Source organism: Lagopus muta, chromosome 6, assembly GCF_023343835.1.
Source record: "Lagopus muta isolate bLagMut1 chromosome 6, bLagMut1 primary, whole genome shotgun sequence".
Classification (NCBI taxonomy): Eukaryota; Metazoa; Chordata; class Aves; order Galliformes; family Phasianidae; genus Lagopus; species Lagopus muta.
The window spans coordinates 44719624-44735135 of record NC_064438.1 but is presented as its reverse complement, the minus strand read 5'-3'; positions in this window follow the sequence as shown (position 1 = coordinate 44735135).

Here is a 15512-nt window from a genome sequence, read left to right as displayed (position 1 = left end):
CAGGGTACACCAGAGCATTTTAGTCTGCGATTATAAAATACTGACCATCATTAAGTTTCTTAATTCCTACGTATTTCTAACAGAAAAACAGATTGATCTGTTTATCAGGCTGTATTTACCTAGTCAATATTTACTTATCTTTACACATAAACTCTGATCTTATTAGGATGATAAATTGTCTCTGTTCTAACCCAGTTGCTTATACAAAGCCTTTTTCTTCCCTGAGGCCCTGTTTTTGAGAAATATAGTAGAACATGCACTGTTTGTGACTATATATTTTCCTCTCTCAAGCTATGCTCTTGCATCCTTTAAGTACATTGCAATGGAGAAACTAAATATTTTTCAGGTATGGCATGATTTCTTCCACTATAGTAGCATGCTGGATACTAATTTTTCTATTTATTGCCCCAGGGCAATGGATATGAAACTGTTAATACAGCAATCAGTACTTCTGCTATTGGAATTTGTCTCATTAGGCACAGCTATATTAGGAACAGTCAAAGTAAAACATGTCAGGGAAAGATTTATGTCAAAGAGCAACAGTGATCAAATAAAAAATTGGAAGGTATTCTGCCACTCAGAGAAAGGCAAAGCCAGACACAGACTTCAAGAGGAGAGTAAGTCTGTGAATGTCTTAAGTAGCTTGTTTTTTAATATATGGAGAAAAGGAGTAGGTCCTTAGTGGCTAATAGTGATGATGGTAGAAATTGGCATTTCTGGCCAATTGCTGTCTCATAAAAAAGGCTGCTTAAGTCTGCAGAGTGAAAAAACTATTTTCCTTGTAACTGTCTGATTTCTAGTGATGATGTGTGGTGAGAATATGGAGAGCTATATGCCATTATCTGCTTACAGTCATTAACAGACAGGCAGGGTGATGGGTTACTGTGGTAGAAAAAGGATATTTGCCTTACTTGCCTGAAAGGTGATTTGAGAAGGCAATGCCTGAATGAAGGAAGTAGACAACCAGTGCTACTGCATAGCCCATGCTCTGGGCTGAGCAAACAACAGAGCAATCCAAAAAGCCATATTGTTATATGAAAAATATCATTTGGCTCACACGCTATTCTCAGACAAGACATAAGGCAACCTATTTCCCCAGAATTTAGAAAATAAAGCCAAAGGATCAGGAGTATGGCTCCGAGTGAGCTACTTTGAAAGCTTAATTCTCTAATTTCTTGGCTGAAACTGGAATAAGAATTCACCCTTCTCTGGTACTTGGAAGTACTGACACCACATTTCAGACTGCTATGATTTTACAAATCCGGAAACTGAGACAGAGAAAGAGTAACAGTGTCATTTTCACAAAGATATCAAAAAAGTTCGAAGCCAAGGCACAGCTACTACCTGCACTGGTGCCAAACAGACTACTAAGCAAAAAATTAACAATTACATTGTTGCATATGAAATCAGTTGATAACAGACTGAAAACTTGAATGTAATCTCACTGACAAAGTAGCAGGAACGCCTACTAAAAACTTCAAATCATACTTCTGCGCTACATTAGTCAACTATGCTCACTTCTCAGTTCCCCAACACAAACCACTCTCGTATGCCTGTAAATAGAAACAAGTTTCAAAGCTCAGATTGCTGTTGTGAATATCCATCTACACTGTTAAAAGGCACTTCTCTTTTCCAGGTCAGAGGCAAACTGATGTTGATTTATTTTGATTTTCTTCATCTAGACTTTGATTGCACCAACCTGAACTTAATTGATTTGCCTGTTCAAAGTTTTACTTGCACACAACCAGCAAAGCCCAACACTGTGCTTAAAGTTGACAGTGGCTGCTGCTCTGTCTATCTGTTCCCATCCTTGCCTGGCATGTACAGCTCTCATTGGGGCAGGTGAGTTATGTTCCCTATTGGGAGAAGAGACTTCTCCATAGCAATCAGAGAATACCATCTGGGCTCCCTTACGAAGAGCTTATTTTTCAATATAGTTTTTCTTAACACCACTCAAACACCAGCCTGGAAAAAGTCATACTCCCCCAATGCTTTGGTCAGTGTATCCAACACTTACAGCAAGACCTTGCTTATTCCTGTAAGCCCAACTGAATCAGTAAGAAAAGCTGGAAATGGGGGTTCTCCCCAGCCAAAATAATCTCCAACAGCTTCCTCAGGAAATTACTGATTATTCCATGGATATGATTTTATTTGACTTGTGATAATGAAGTCTGTGTCATGCTAATGTCAATATTAAGTAACCCCAAACAATTTTCGAGTTTCAGAATGGTCTTCAACAAGTTTATGAGAAAACCACTGATATTACTCAATGTTTACTTATCCCGAGTAAGAGACAGATAGTCCTATTTATTGCCCTCAGGCACTGACAAAATTGGTGAGAGTTAGTTACGGCAAAAAGGCACCATTAATTAGTTAAGGGGCTTGATTTTCTACTTATTTGTTTGTTTGCTTAAAATAAAAGGGAAAAAACTGTTCTTTAAATGGAAAATATGGAATTATAAGTTTGCAATCGAAAAATTTACATAGATAGACTTAGCAAATCTTTTCTCATTTTTAATCTTAAAATAATATGGGGGAAAAAACTACCATCACCACCAACAAACCACAGTGAGAGTGATTCAGGACTTTGCACCTGCACTCCTCTTCAGGGAGTCCATAAACTGACCATATTGCCCTCACACTACCTTCAGCTCACAGCCAACACATGGACCCACAGTCAGCATCGGCGTTGTCCTGGATTATATATATTAAAAGACAGTGACTGTCTGGTATATTTTGTACTGCTTAATCTTATGCCTCACTTTCTGCCTTTAAACATCTTCTCCTTCTTTCCTGAATCTTCCCAAACTGTCTGTCCACTCCAGTTGCTCAGAGAACACCAGGGGAGATACAGAGGTACGCAGTCCCATGAGTTACACTCTGATCAAAACATATGAGCATGGTTGTGATGTTTCTGGAGGCATAAATCAGGTGAACTTATGCTAACTTTCCCAATCCACATAGATCAAGTGACAAAACCTGTAATTTAAAAAAAAAATAAAGGACATTTCTCTGACAGCAGATTTTAGGATTGTGGAACGCATAAGCAGTTCCCACTTTAGGTGCTTTCTTTGATCTCTTTGGCTTACATTGGAAATGCTGCACGTGAGAAGATGAAAGGAAGGCTGGACATAGCTTACTTTCCTGCTGCTGCCGGAGGAGTGGTGAGGAACAGTCATCTGAGCTTCTTCTTCCTGTACCCCTCTGTTCCCCAAAAGTGCCAGCCACAAAAGCCAGACTTAGGTCTTGAAAACACTTTCCCAGACCAGCAAGGCTTTTATGGGCATCTACAAGTTTTATGGGCATCTACATCTCCTTTCCAAGAGAAATTATCTCTGTATTCTGATTATTCATACAGCTCCTTCAAACTGGACTATCAGCCAATGAGTCCTACAGACAAATTACCTACAGCATGGGTAGCACAGTGAAGAGATGATGCTGTGTCCTGCTTTCCTGGGCATTTTCAGCCTTCACTCACTTTTGTTACAGAAACTCTGAAGGGGAAACCTGAAAGACTTGTTTCCATTTCAGCAATCACTGTACACAGGTGCCCCAGGAGTATGTATGCCTTCAAGATAGATTTATTCCCTTGTATAAAGACATCATGGAGAGACCAGGGAGGGGTTCTGGCACTCAGACATGCCAGCAATAGGGCACAGCATAGTCTCAGCATGTATCACAAAATCTGATGGTCTTCATGTGGCAAGAAAAAGCTTCCACTGCTGCTCCATTCTCCTTGTTAATCTCTTGACCCTTCTCTCCCTCCATCCATTCTGCTCAGCCTGAGCAGGGCTATGAGCACCCTTTGCAGTGCAGATGGCTCTTCCCCCAGATGTTCTATTGATAAGGCAGTTTCCAAACACTAAATTGCAAGTTAACGCCAGATAATAAATGTTCTCTCTACAGGTAAAGCAAACCTTTTCCTGCGGTATTAAACAGAGAACAGGAGGAGGTAACCCTTCAAGTATTAAATTGCCTAAAAGCATCAGCACAGAGCTTGGGGAACAGCCAGAGAATCTTAAATTACTGCTACTGAGCTTTTCCTCACCACACAGGAGCTCCAATTTCCTTTCTCACCAACCAAAACCATGGAGCAATGGACAGCCATGTGCTGGGTTTGGGATTTTGTCACTGACCTTGTGCAGATCCCCTCTGCCTTTGTGCTAAGCTGAGTTCAGACTCAGTTTCTGCCTCTAAATGCTGAGGGGAAAGTTTCAGGACAAACCACACTAGGAGAAAGAGGAAGGAGGGAAGGAAGAAAGGAAGGCAAAGAAGGAAAGAAAAGCCTGACCATGCTATTCCCTCTGTTTTTAGTGTTTTGTTTTGGTTTGCTGAAACAATGTCTGCTGACTCTCAGTGGCTTTTTGTTTCATGGAGACAGCTAGATAACCACAAACACAGCATAATCTTTGTATGTGTTTCATGCTGTGTAAGAAGCAATTGCTGTTGTGCAACCTCACCAGAGCAGAAATGAAGGCGGAGAAGATAAATGAGCACTCTCACTTTACATTTAAACCTGCAGAGAGTACATGACTTCCTACACTGAGGGGAATGTTGCAGCTGTGTTGTTTGATACAGGTTCATGCAGTGAACCACTGGGTGTGTAAGGAACACATTCATTAACTACATTTCTAAACAAATCATTAATTAAAAGCTTGAATCCAAACATACACAGGTCAATAGGAACACTCCTTCACATTTCAGTGAGTTTGGGGCTGAGTCCTGCACCTGGCACTGGGGCTGCTGTCTCATACAGGCAGCGCTGGTCTCGTCACTGAGCATCAGGCAGCCTGAGATTCTGCAAGGAAGGAGTTTGGGGAGCATGTCCCAAAGGCAGCTCTGATTACAGGGCACAGCGTGACCTCCCAGAGCTTTCAGGTCATATCCCTACACATTTACCTTTGGGAGACTGAAAACAAAGGATTACATGCATCAGTTATCAACAAATGAACATTCTTATTAATTAATACTGCTGCTATGCTCACCTGGGTGCAGGAGAGTCATTTTCTCCATGTTTTCCCTTTACTTTTGATGTAGCGCCCTTCTGTCACCAGTTTTCTCCTTACAGTGGGGAAATCTCTCAGCAGTTTCCATGAGAAAGGTGATTTCTTCCCATTGTTTTCTTTTGTGATAAGGACATTCCTGCAATAATATAAATCTAAACTATAACTTATGACAGCTAGTTTTCTCCAGCCATGGCAGATGTAAAAGCAGGAAGCCCTGAGGGATCTGAGTGTCTGTAACAGAGGTGCTGTTACTCCCTTCTGCTCTGCTCCATACACAGGTGGCATCTGCTGCAGCTCAAGGTCTCTTAAAAAGCCCTAACGAGAACCTCCTCCTTCACGACAGGAAACATAGCAAACCAGCATATCTGCCTAGAAATGCTTCCATGATTTTGCAGATTTGTTTTGGCTTACCCCTGCTGTCCGTGCCTGTGTTGGCTGCTTTCGCTTTCCTCTGCTACTAGTGATGGAGATGATGCTTGCTGTCTACTGCAATGGACTTTTACAATGGCTTTGGAGCTCTGTAATACCCATCAGGTGATGCTAATAGCTGCTATTTTAGAAGTCAGAGCAGGTGGTATAACAATATATGTAAACAGGATCTGACTTGCTTTGAATTTCTTGCAAAGTGTGCAGAAATAGTCACAAGCCTATCATGGACAAAGGATCAGAGGCTCTGCAGGATCTCATCTCCCAAGAGAAATTCTGCTCCCTCCTTGAGAAGACACTGTCAATCCATTTTAAAGGTGTTTCATCTATGCAAATTATTAATATCAATTTCTGCGATATTTTTAACAGATAACAGTGGAATCAGAATGGAGTATTTTCTAAACTTTAATACATATATACATAAGAGTGCATATTCCAAACTCTTTGATCTGAAAACAACTTTGGTTGTTCTGCTTTGCAGAACCTTTTTTCATATTTTAATCAGCTCTATTTATAACTGTCCTGAAGTCCATTTCTATCACCATCAACCAGCATGTTTACTGCCATCTGGATCACAGGATACTCATGTTTTTAACATGCTTATTGCATCTATTGATGGTTCATTAGCTCTTTATAAAGATCAAGTACACAGCCACAACAACAGTCACAGAAAGAAAACAGGTGTTCAGCCTTGATCTTCCCACCCTTGCTCACACACTCCCTTTATTTTACTACTTCATTTCATTTCACTTATAATTTTTACATCTAAGCATTCCAAATCATCAACATTCTGGGGTTTATTCCTTGACAGAGAAATTATTTTTTAATATTCCAAGAGCATTTTCATTAATCAGAACTGTAGAGGGGTCCTCTGGAAATCCTCACTGTAAAAGGGGAGCGAAGGCACAGAACTGCTTCTGCTCTGCTCACAAGATACAATCAGGAAAACCAGCAGCCCTGATTGCCCTTGCAGTGGGCCCCAAGCACAGTGCAATTAGAACAGCTGCTTGCATTCTGTGGTTAAGGAAAGCTCCCAAGGGCCAGAATATTGCTGTTTGATTGGAAGAGCACTCAATTGCCTAATGAAGCTGTTATCTTCTATTTAGCCAGAGATGAGAAACGGAAATCTTTATGTATTGCTCCTATGTAACAAAAAAGCTAATCAGAGAAGTCAGACCCTCAAGGGTACAATAAAACTACCACTGAACAAGGCAGTAGTGCAGTTTCAGCAAGCAAGGGCCTTGGTTCAGCTACACCAGCTGCTGGGTTTGCCCTGCCCAGAGGCAGCCCCCCTTCCATGTCCCTCTCTGCCTATTCCTCAAGAGAAGGTACTTCCCCACTTGAAGGGTCTTGTTTTGTAATTTTCATCTCCCATATTAGAAGCATTGCCTTACCTCCACAAATGACCTGCTAACGTGCTTAATCACTGTTGACAAGATCATTGAGTGAATACCTGGATGCTTTATGTTCTATATAATTTTACTTTTTGTGAGACTCTCTGTGAGGAACTCACATCCACTCCTAAATTCCACAGGACTCACATGGAATGGGGGATCACCTGGGCACAAACTCTTCACTCTGGCAGGACCAATGGTCTTGGCTTCAAAACCTTCAGATACATCAGTGAATCACAGAAACACAGAATGGCTTAGGTTGGAAGGGATCTTAAAGAGTTCCACCCTGCTGTGGGCAGGGTTGTCAACCACCAGATCAGGCTGCCCAGGGCCCCATCCAACCTGGCCTTGAACACATTAGGTGCTTCTGCAAGAACAAACAGGGCTGTTCCTTCCCACCGGGATGACCTTGCACAGAGTTCCTATTCTTACTGACGTTCTGAGGTGACACAGCCATTTTTCCTGTATGGATTATTCTGAAACTTTCCTCTGGATCATTAGAGCTGAATGATGAGTTTGTACTCACGGGAAAGTTCATTCTGCTGTCAATGAGTGCTTGCAGTTTACAGTACCTGAGACAGTGATAAATGGATGCTTAAAATAAAGAACTTCCCAAGACAGGCATTCATCCAGCAGCAAACCCTCCATTATACAGAGACGAAGTTTTATGAAGTATTTTTTAAAATCCCCAGTATCAATCTCATTGTGCTTATCTTAATTTTATACTTTCAATATACAATAATATTTTAGCTTTGAACTGGAATTGAGGAGGGACAACATTTCATAGAAGTCTGTTGAGGTGGGCAACACGGAAGCTGATGTTTCCCCTTGCACTATGGGAGCTTGTGCAGTACACAGAGGCAGTGCTAGCCAAGGTCCATGGCACCCACACACAGCGATGCTGGGCAGAACCACTCAAACCTCTCTGTTCCTTTCAGTAATGCCCACTGCCTATGCCTTCTTTTCTCCTCTCCAAAATATCCTAGCTGGCATCTTTATTTACCTCATCCCTGCTATCCATCCGCTTTTCTTTAAAACCATTGACCCAATTCTTTAATTTTAATTCCAGAGGGCTTAATTGCATCCTGCATTTGCCCTGCACACCATGTCTCCACAGCACTTCATCAGTATCAGAAACGATTCACCTGGTGTAAAGTACAACTTGGGTGTTCCAAGGTATCTTCTCTCATCTATCGACAGGTGGGTACGGTGACCCAACCTGGCTCATCCAAGCCATTGTAGGGGATTTCTTTGTAACAGGGACACAGATGAGGATTTCTTGAGCTCACAATTCTTTGCCCTCTCCAGGAGGATCCTCTGAACTCTGCTGCCAGTTTGCCATTCATTCTGATGAATAGCCACCCCCCTTTTACTCTTGTGCTTTGGCAAAAGGGGGTTGTTTCAATAGCAGCCTCAGCATAGATGTTGGTTTTTTGCTTAGTATGTCATAGAATCACAGAATCATTAAGGTCAGAAAAGACCTTTAAGACCATCTAGTTATCACCTAGATCATCCTCCTATGCCTTCCTGCTGAGCAGTCTGCAGTGAACCAAAGCCAGAGAGCAGGGCACGTCTATGATTCTATGATCTTCCTGATGCTGGTCCTTATCATCATGAAGATTTCACACTGGAAATTTTGCCAGATACATTCCAAGTGTTCCCCATCTCCCATACTGTTCATGAGGCCTAATTCATTTTATGCAGCTAAGTCTGTATTTGCCTCTGGTTACATCACTTGAATTGCAAATGTTAAAGAAACCTTGAAGTCAGTCTGTTGTCCTAGTTCCCTCTACAGTCTTTGCAATAGCTGCTAGTATCACTGGAGCTGTGCAGTGCAACAGAACAAAAGCTCTTTTCTCTTAGTGATAGCCAGGGATGGGGAGGACCTACTTAACTCATCTCCCCACTGTGAGAAAATTGGCTTTGATTTCCTACTGAACCACAGAGCTCCTTTTCCCCATCCAGAAGGCACTTGTGCTCTTCCAGAACTCACCTGCCAGCCAGCAGTGCCAGCAGTCACTGCCAGCAGAGGTACTGGGCTGCAGCAGGAGTAAATCCTTGTGCAGGGATCAGACAGCACATTGCACAGTTTAGCTCAAACCAGCACTAACTGTGCTGGCTGCATGTAATGGGTGCGCCAAAATAGGAAAGGTATTTCAGTTTGTGATAAAACATTACGGATCTGAATCCTACACTCAGCTTTGCTATTTCATTCCACATCTAACAGCTCAGATTATTCCTTGGAATAAATGCTGGTGGTATATCCGTGTCATTGGGGAGAGCTCTGGGATACTGAGATGCAAGCCCCAAGTAAACAATGACTATTCATATTCCTTAATCTTTTTATTTTAAATGGATTCATCATGCTGTGTTTTGGAGAAGAGAGCATGCAAACACCTAAACAGCTTCAGTGGTGATTTTGGCACAATGAGTGATTGAGGGAAGACACTTCAGCCAGGCAGGCTTGGTTCATGCCAACATCCCTTTTAGGAACCAGCAGGAGCCAGCTCCCATGGAGAAGAGAGAGGAACGCCTATAATTTTAACTAGATGCTCCATCTCCTGCTGCTTATGCAGCCTCACTGATCTAGGCACTGATCAGTGGCACTCTGCACTCCAGCAGAATTCCAGCTCTGCCTGGGAAGCAGAAGCCCTGCGTGCCCTGGGAAGCATTCTGAGCTGCAGTAGGTAGGCACAGCACCCCTGGGGCACAAGCAGCTCTGCTAGGGGACTGTAGGTAGGAATGCAGCCCTCCAGCTCCCAGACATGAGGACAGAGGCAGCACGAAGGGAGCTTGGAGCACATCAGTACCTCACAGCTTTGCCACTGCAGTCAGCCATCTGCTCTGGGTTTATTAAAAGTGATGTGCTCTGCTGGGAGGATCAGGAAGCATCTGTTGGTGCATTTACATTTAAATCCTCACAGCAATCTCATCCTTTTTTAATTAATCAAGCCCACTTTTTTTGTGAAACCACACAGATAAACACTTCTTCCGTAAATGGGAATGCACGTTATGCTAATGCCACTAAATAGCTAATACACAGAAAAACAATTTAGTGCAAGTAGCAGCATCTATCTCAGGATTTAAGAAAGCTGTTCTGACAGAGATCATGCTTGTTTAAATGGATCACTGTCTAAACCTGGCTTATGCTGCATCGTAGTTTCGCTGCTGCAGAATTGCTAATCAGAGGCAAGAGGGAGCCTGAAGCAAGGAGCTGAGGCACAGGTGCTGTTGTGCTGTGGGTACATGGCTGTGAGGGCTGGAGGGTAGGGGGGGAACTCAAGATCCCACCCAGCATAGTGTTTGGATGATGCACATTGAGTGTTAGTCCCATTTGGTTGGCAGAATATCCACAAGCCACTGTTGTTTTATATGGCAGGTGATGTCCCCTCTGCATATGGAGCTCCAGCTTTCCCCAGGGGACAGTGTGTGCCCAGCTCTTTATCAGTGGATACAGTTCACTCTTGCCATGCTCTAGGAGGACACAGCCAACCTCCAGCCTGTGGTTCAAGGAGCCAGCCCATACTGCTGCCCTGTTTCTCCCATGACACTTCCTTCTTTCTAGGCTTAGATCCATGGTACTAACAATTAGTCCACAGCCAAGAATTTGTCTGCAGCCAGTATTCATAATGCCTTTCCAGCCAGGACCTACAAGCAATCTAGAAGGTTTGCTATGCAGCAAGAGGAATCAACTTTCCCCGTAGCCCTATAAAAGGGATTGATCACGTCAGTGGCAACACTGAAGGCAGTGGAAAAACAAGGGGGCTCAGCAGTGAGAAGAGCCTTGGGGCTGTGGGAGTGAATTAGTGCTCCCGACAAATTTCCTTTCAAAACATACAAATATATGATCGGGACACATTCATAATGGGAGGAGACAACCCAAATTTCCCCTGCAATGAACAGGGACACCTACAGCTCAGTCAAATCACTCAGAGCCTGGACCAGCCTGACCTTGAATGTCACCAAGGACAAGGTATCGCCCACCTCTCTGGGCAACCTGTTCCAGTGCTTCACTACTCTTATCATTAAAAAGTTTCCTTAAATCCAATCTAATTCTTGCCTGAAGTCAGGCTGTACATGCAGAACCCAGCCCTCACCTTCCATCAGCACTTGGTGCAGTTGCCTGAGCCAGACTGCAGCAGCCCTGCAGGGAGCTGTATCTTGTTTTTTTTCTTCCTACTATTGAGACTGCCTATTTCTGTAGTTACATTCTTTAATTGTGAACATTGTTGACTAAACTGCAAGGCTGCAGTCCAGAGATTGGGCAAACAGCATCTGGGGAACTCGTGGCTGTTGGCCTGGTGGGGACTTCAGAGCAATAAATATGCGCATGAAGCGATGTTCAGTAATTACAGGGCTGGAAACTGAGTTAGTGGCAGAGATAGTGCTTTAAAGAGCTGCAGACCAGACAACAGAGATTTGCAGATAAGGACAACTGTCACACTGTGTCCTCCATGCCTCTCCAGAAGGGACTCACTGCCCACAACATGTTTTGGTTGAACAAATTGCGCTGTGAGCAGCAGAGTCAGCAAACCTGGGACCCAATAGACCCCTCCAACAGCCCCACCTCAGTGTCCCAAACTTGTTGGTGATAGGTCCCAGTGTTTCTACCACTGAGAAGCCAAGCAGCAGCAGCACAGCACAGCCCTAACCTGTCCCCAGCAGCCTGCAGCCAGAATGCTCAGAAAGACCTAGAGAGGTATTTGTGTATTGAGAACCTTCCCAAAGGAATTTTCAAGAATTGCTTTGTGTGGTATTTGTGTCTGTAGTGTCACAGTGAGCAGGGGGAAGCCCTCTTGGCACATCAAACCCGTATCTCCTAGGTAAGACAGCTCAAAGAACTGGGAAACATGCAGCCTGCTACATTCCTGCTTTTATTACCTTGTCTCTTTCATAATTCCCTTCTTCGGTCATCCTTATTCTTGCTTTATTTAATAAACATAGGTTTCCTTTAGTCAGTATTTTTTATTTTAGTTTATCCAGCAGTGTGTATTTCAAGCCATTTACGTATCATAAGATGGTAAGGATGGATTGCTTTTTGATCAAAGGGATTTGGCTTCAAGTTTCTTTGTAAATTCAGCAGAGAATGGAATCATGCAGTAGTTATATTAAGCAAAAGCACTACAGAGCTAAATCCCTTGTTTGGAGGAAACTTCAGAGCAGGTGTCATGATTCCTCCTGTCTCCCTGATGATCCCTTCCTAAGGACCCTTTCCTGAGTGATTCCCATCACAATAAACAAAAGAGTTGTGTGAAGTGAATGAGGCACCAAAAATAATGTTTTCTCAGAAGGAAGCAGCTGGTAAGAGCAGAAATGCCTGAGAAATGCCCCACAGGTTAAGCAGACTGCCTATCTTCACCAGAGAGGTCTGACTCTGACTATAGGGGCCATGCTCACTCCTCAAAATCTCTCAGGATGATTTATAGACACAAGCAGATCCCTTGCTCTCCTGCCCTTTAACCAGCCCACAGGTGACTATTAAACCATTTTTATTTCTACAAACCCTCACAGTTATCAGGGAAGAAGCAAAAATCCACCTGCGTTTGCACTGGTAGCTGCAGTGCCTGTGTGTGGACAATGCTGACAAGCCCATTTGGGTTCACCTGTGCAGGTGCTGGGCATTTGCTTGTGCATTTTTACCCTCATGACATATTGATGAGAAAAGGCAGGAGAAATGTCCTCAGCTTGCTATGGCTATTAAACATACCTTGGATTAAAAGGCAGAAAACTTCCATTTCTTCCTAACAAAGGACATCTGCAGGAACTGGAACATTTCTTCAAAGGATGGGAGGAGATTAAGTGCTGCAGAATAAAAAAAATATGGTCTTGGTATAACAGGAACATTCTTGTATCACCAGGGAGTTCAAAGCTGAGGGACAGTGCTGGCTTCACCTTCCAATTAATGACCTCTGAATAATTAGCAAAATAATCTTTTTAGAAATGCTTCAGTGGCAGTGCCCCTGATTGTCAGATAAACAGCATCCTGGAGAGGGAAGGTTGGCAGTGATGAACAACGGGCTGAGGGAGCAGCAAGGGCACGGGCAGTCATTAAGCCTGAAAACATTCATCAGCCCATTCAGAGCTCCAACAAGTCATAGCTGTTTCACTGTGCAAGCTAATTGAAGAAAATAATTTATTAGGAGATTGAACAGAGATCGTTAAACACTGCAGTTTCAGTCTTGCAAATGGTGAAACAACAGTTTTTCCTTGACAGTTGTTTACTGTTAAATCCTGGGTTCCTTCTCCTTTCCCCAAGCTTCAACCTCTGTGTGGGAATTAATCCTCCCAGTAGTGATGGTTTGCCCTCTCCCTCACACCCATGTCCTTTTCCCTGTCATTCCAGCACCAGTTCTTACCCTTCAAAAAGAATTTGTTTCAGGACTGCTAACTGAAGAGATATTTGGAGGTACCAGTTAGGACTAAGTTTAATGAGATTTTGAATATGGTCACTATGATGAGATTTCTTTAAGATATGTCTGAAAGAAAATTATGAAAGTATCACATCACTGTGGTCAGAGACTGAGAGCATATGGGATTTTTACTGCCTGTGCCCTCTGGTGCGTGAGCAAATTTTGAGAAAATACCACCCATTAAAGCTGTGGGGATCAGAGGAAGGTGAAAGACTCACCGTTAAGTTGACTGAGACCTCTTCCATTGGCACCATCATAGACTCAGGTTCACGGCACACAGCTGCAGCCTGCTTTTAGCACAGCTGACTCACAGAAGCACCAGGCTGAAGGGACCTCCTGAAGACATGGAACCTGCCTGTGGTTTCAGGGTGAATCAGGCACTGCGGGATCTTCCTGCTGGAAGAATATCCCTGCTGCTCCTGGCAACCACATGGCTACTGGACAGGTGAAATTCTTCACCTTGTGGGACCCTAAACTCAAAGGATCTTGTCTGAAAACATAGCTGTCCTTGTGTTTTGAAAGATGAATTCTACAGCTTTCTCCCAACTTCCAGTTCATTTTCTTCAGCTGAGGTTATCCAGCAGTGGATATGGAGTGGATATCATAACTACCTGCACCCCTGTTTTTTTCCACTGTAAATGAACTGAGCATTTCCTTAAACTCATGGTTTTTTCCCCCTTTTTCTCACTCAAGTTGCTGTGTCCTAGATCACTCTCCATTTCTCCTATCTTCTACAAAGTAGGGCTCCTAAGGCTGAACCCAGCAACTCCAGGTGAAGCCTCACAAGATCAGTGTAGCTGCCACTATACATTACAGAGAATCAAATGGAAGACATCAGCAATGAAGCTCCTGGCTCAGTCAGCCTGGCAGCCTGCAACCACCCCTAGGTCTCTCCCTGAAACTGCCCATTTTCATCCTGAACCCAGTAAGGATTTCCTGACATTTGCACATCTATTGGAAAGCCATTTCAGGATTTCATCCTATAATACACGTGTCCTAGTTTTCTAGTGTTTTCATGGGTAGTTTATACCTTTTTATTTTATTTTTTTTCTTTTTTGCAATAACTTCCCCTCAGTAGCAGTACTTTGATCTTCTTACTTGATGTCATCTTGAGGATTTCAGGGCACTTTTCTCAGTCATCAACATCATTTTGAATGATGAGCCTGATTTCCAAATGTCTTGCAAGCCCTATCAGCTTGGCTTTCTTCAGACATCTCACAACTGCTCTCCCTTCTCCATCATTCAAGCTGTTCTTTCACACCCTGACCCAGATATGGGCTGAGCACACCTCCCCTGGATCTCACTGCTCAGGCTCAGCTTTCACCATTCCAGCTTAGCAGGTAGCTGGGCCTGTTCTCATGGTGAAGCCCAGAACATTTCCGTGGTGCACAACTGAGTACATTTTGTAGGAAACTGCCCAAAGTCTTCCTACAAATAAGTTTGTGTCCCTTAACCACTGGGCCAAATAATTAAAATTGGAACGGACTGACATGGTTCGCTTTTGACAAAATCCTGCAGTGTATTTTATATCAACTGACTTATCTGTGGCCAACTATAGATTGATGTTTCAGTGATTTGTTCCAGAGATCTTTCCAGGAATCAGAGTTAGGCATATTGATTTAAATTCCTTGGCTTTCCTTGCAAGACAGGTAATAAGCGTTCCCCTGTTCTTTCCCTCCTGCCCCTCTTATTCCATAGCTACCCAAAAGGAATAATAGCTCAGGAATGGCTTTGAATGGGTTCTTAAGACCTTACAGGTGAATTTTGTTTGATTATGCAGGCTGGAACATGTCAGAGCTATCTAAATATTCCTTAAGCTTTCCTTTCCTTATTCCGCTCCAGGTCTCCAATCCCCTTGTTATTTGTTTCAATTGTGCTCAACATCTGGTTATAATTATCCTTTCTAGGAAGTTTGAAGCAGAAAATGACAGCAAATGTTTCAGCCTCTGCTGGATCATTACCTCTCCAGAATACAACCTTCTCCTCTGGGGTATTTTCCTTAACAGACCATGTAACCATTTACCCCTTCCCCGCAGTCTCTTCAGATCTCCTCTCAGGACTTAGGAAAGGTGAGATGTTCATGTTGCTCAGTAGAAATCCCATTATTGTACGAATACAGTAAATTCAGGAAAAAAACAAAAAGGTCTGAGGTTCTGCCCTTGCTGATGCACCTCATCCCCATGTCCATAGTCTCATAAACATTTTTTAGGTAAGCTGTGAAGCAAGCAAGAAAATGTGGTTTGAGCTACATTCATACACACTGTCATTTACTTGTT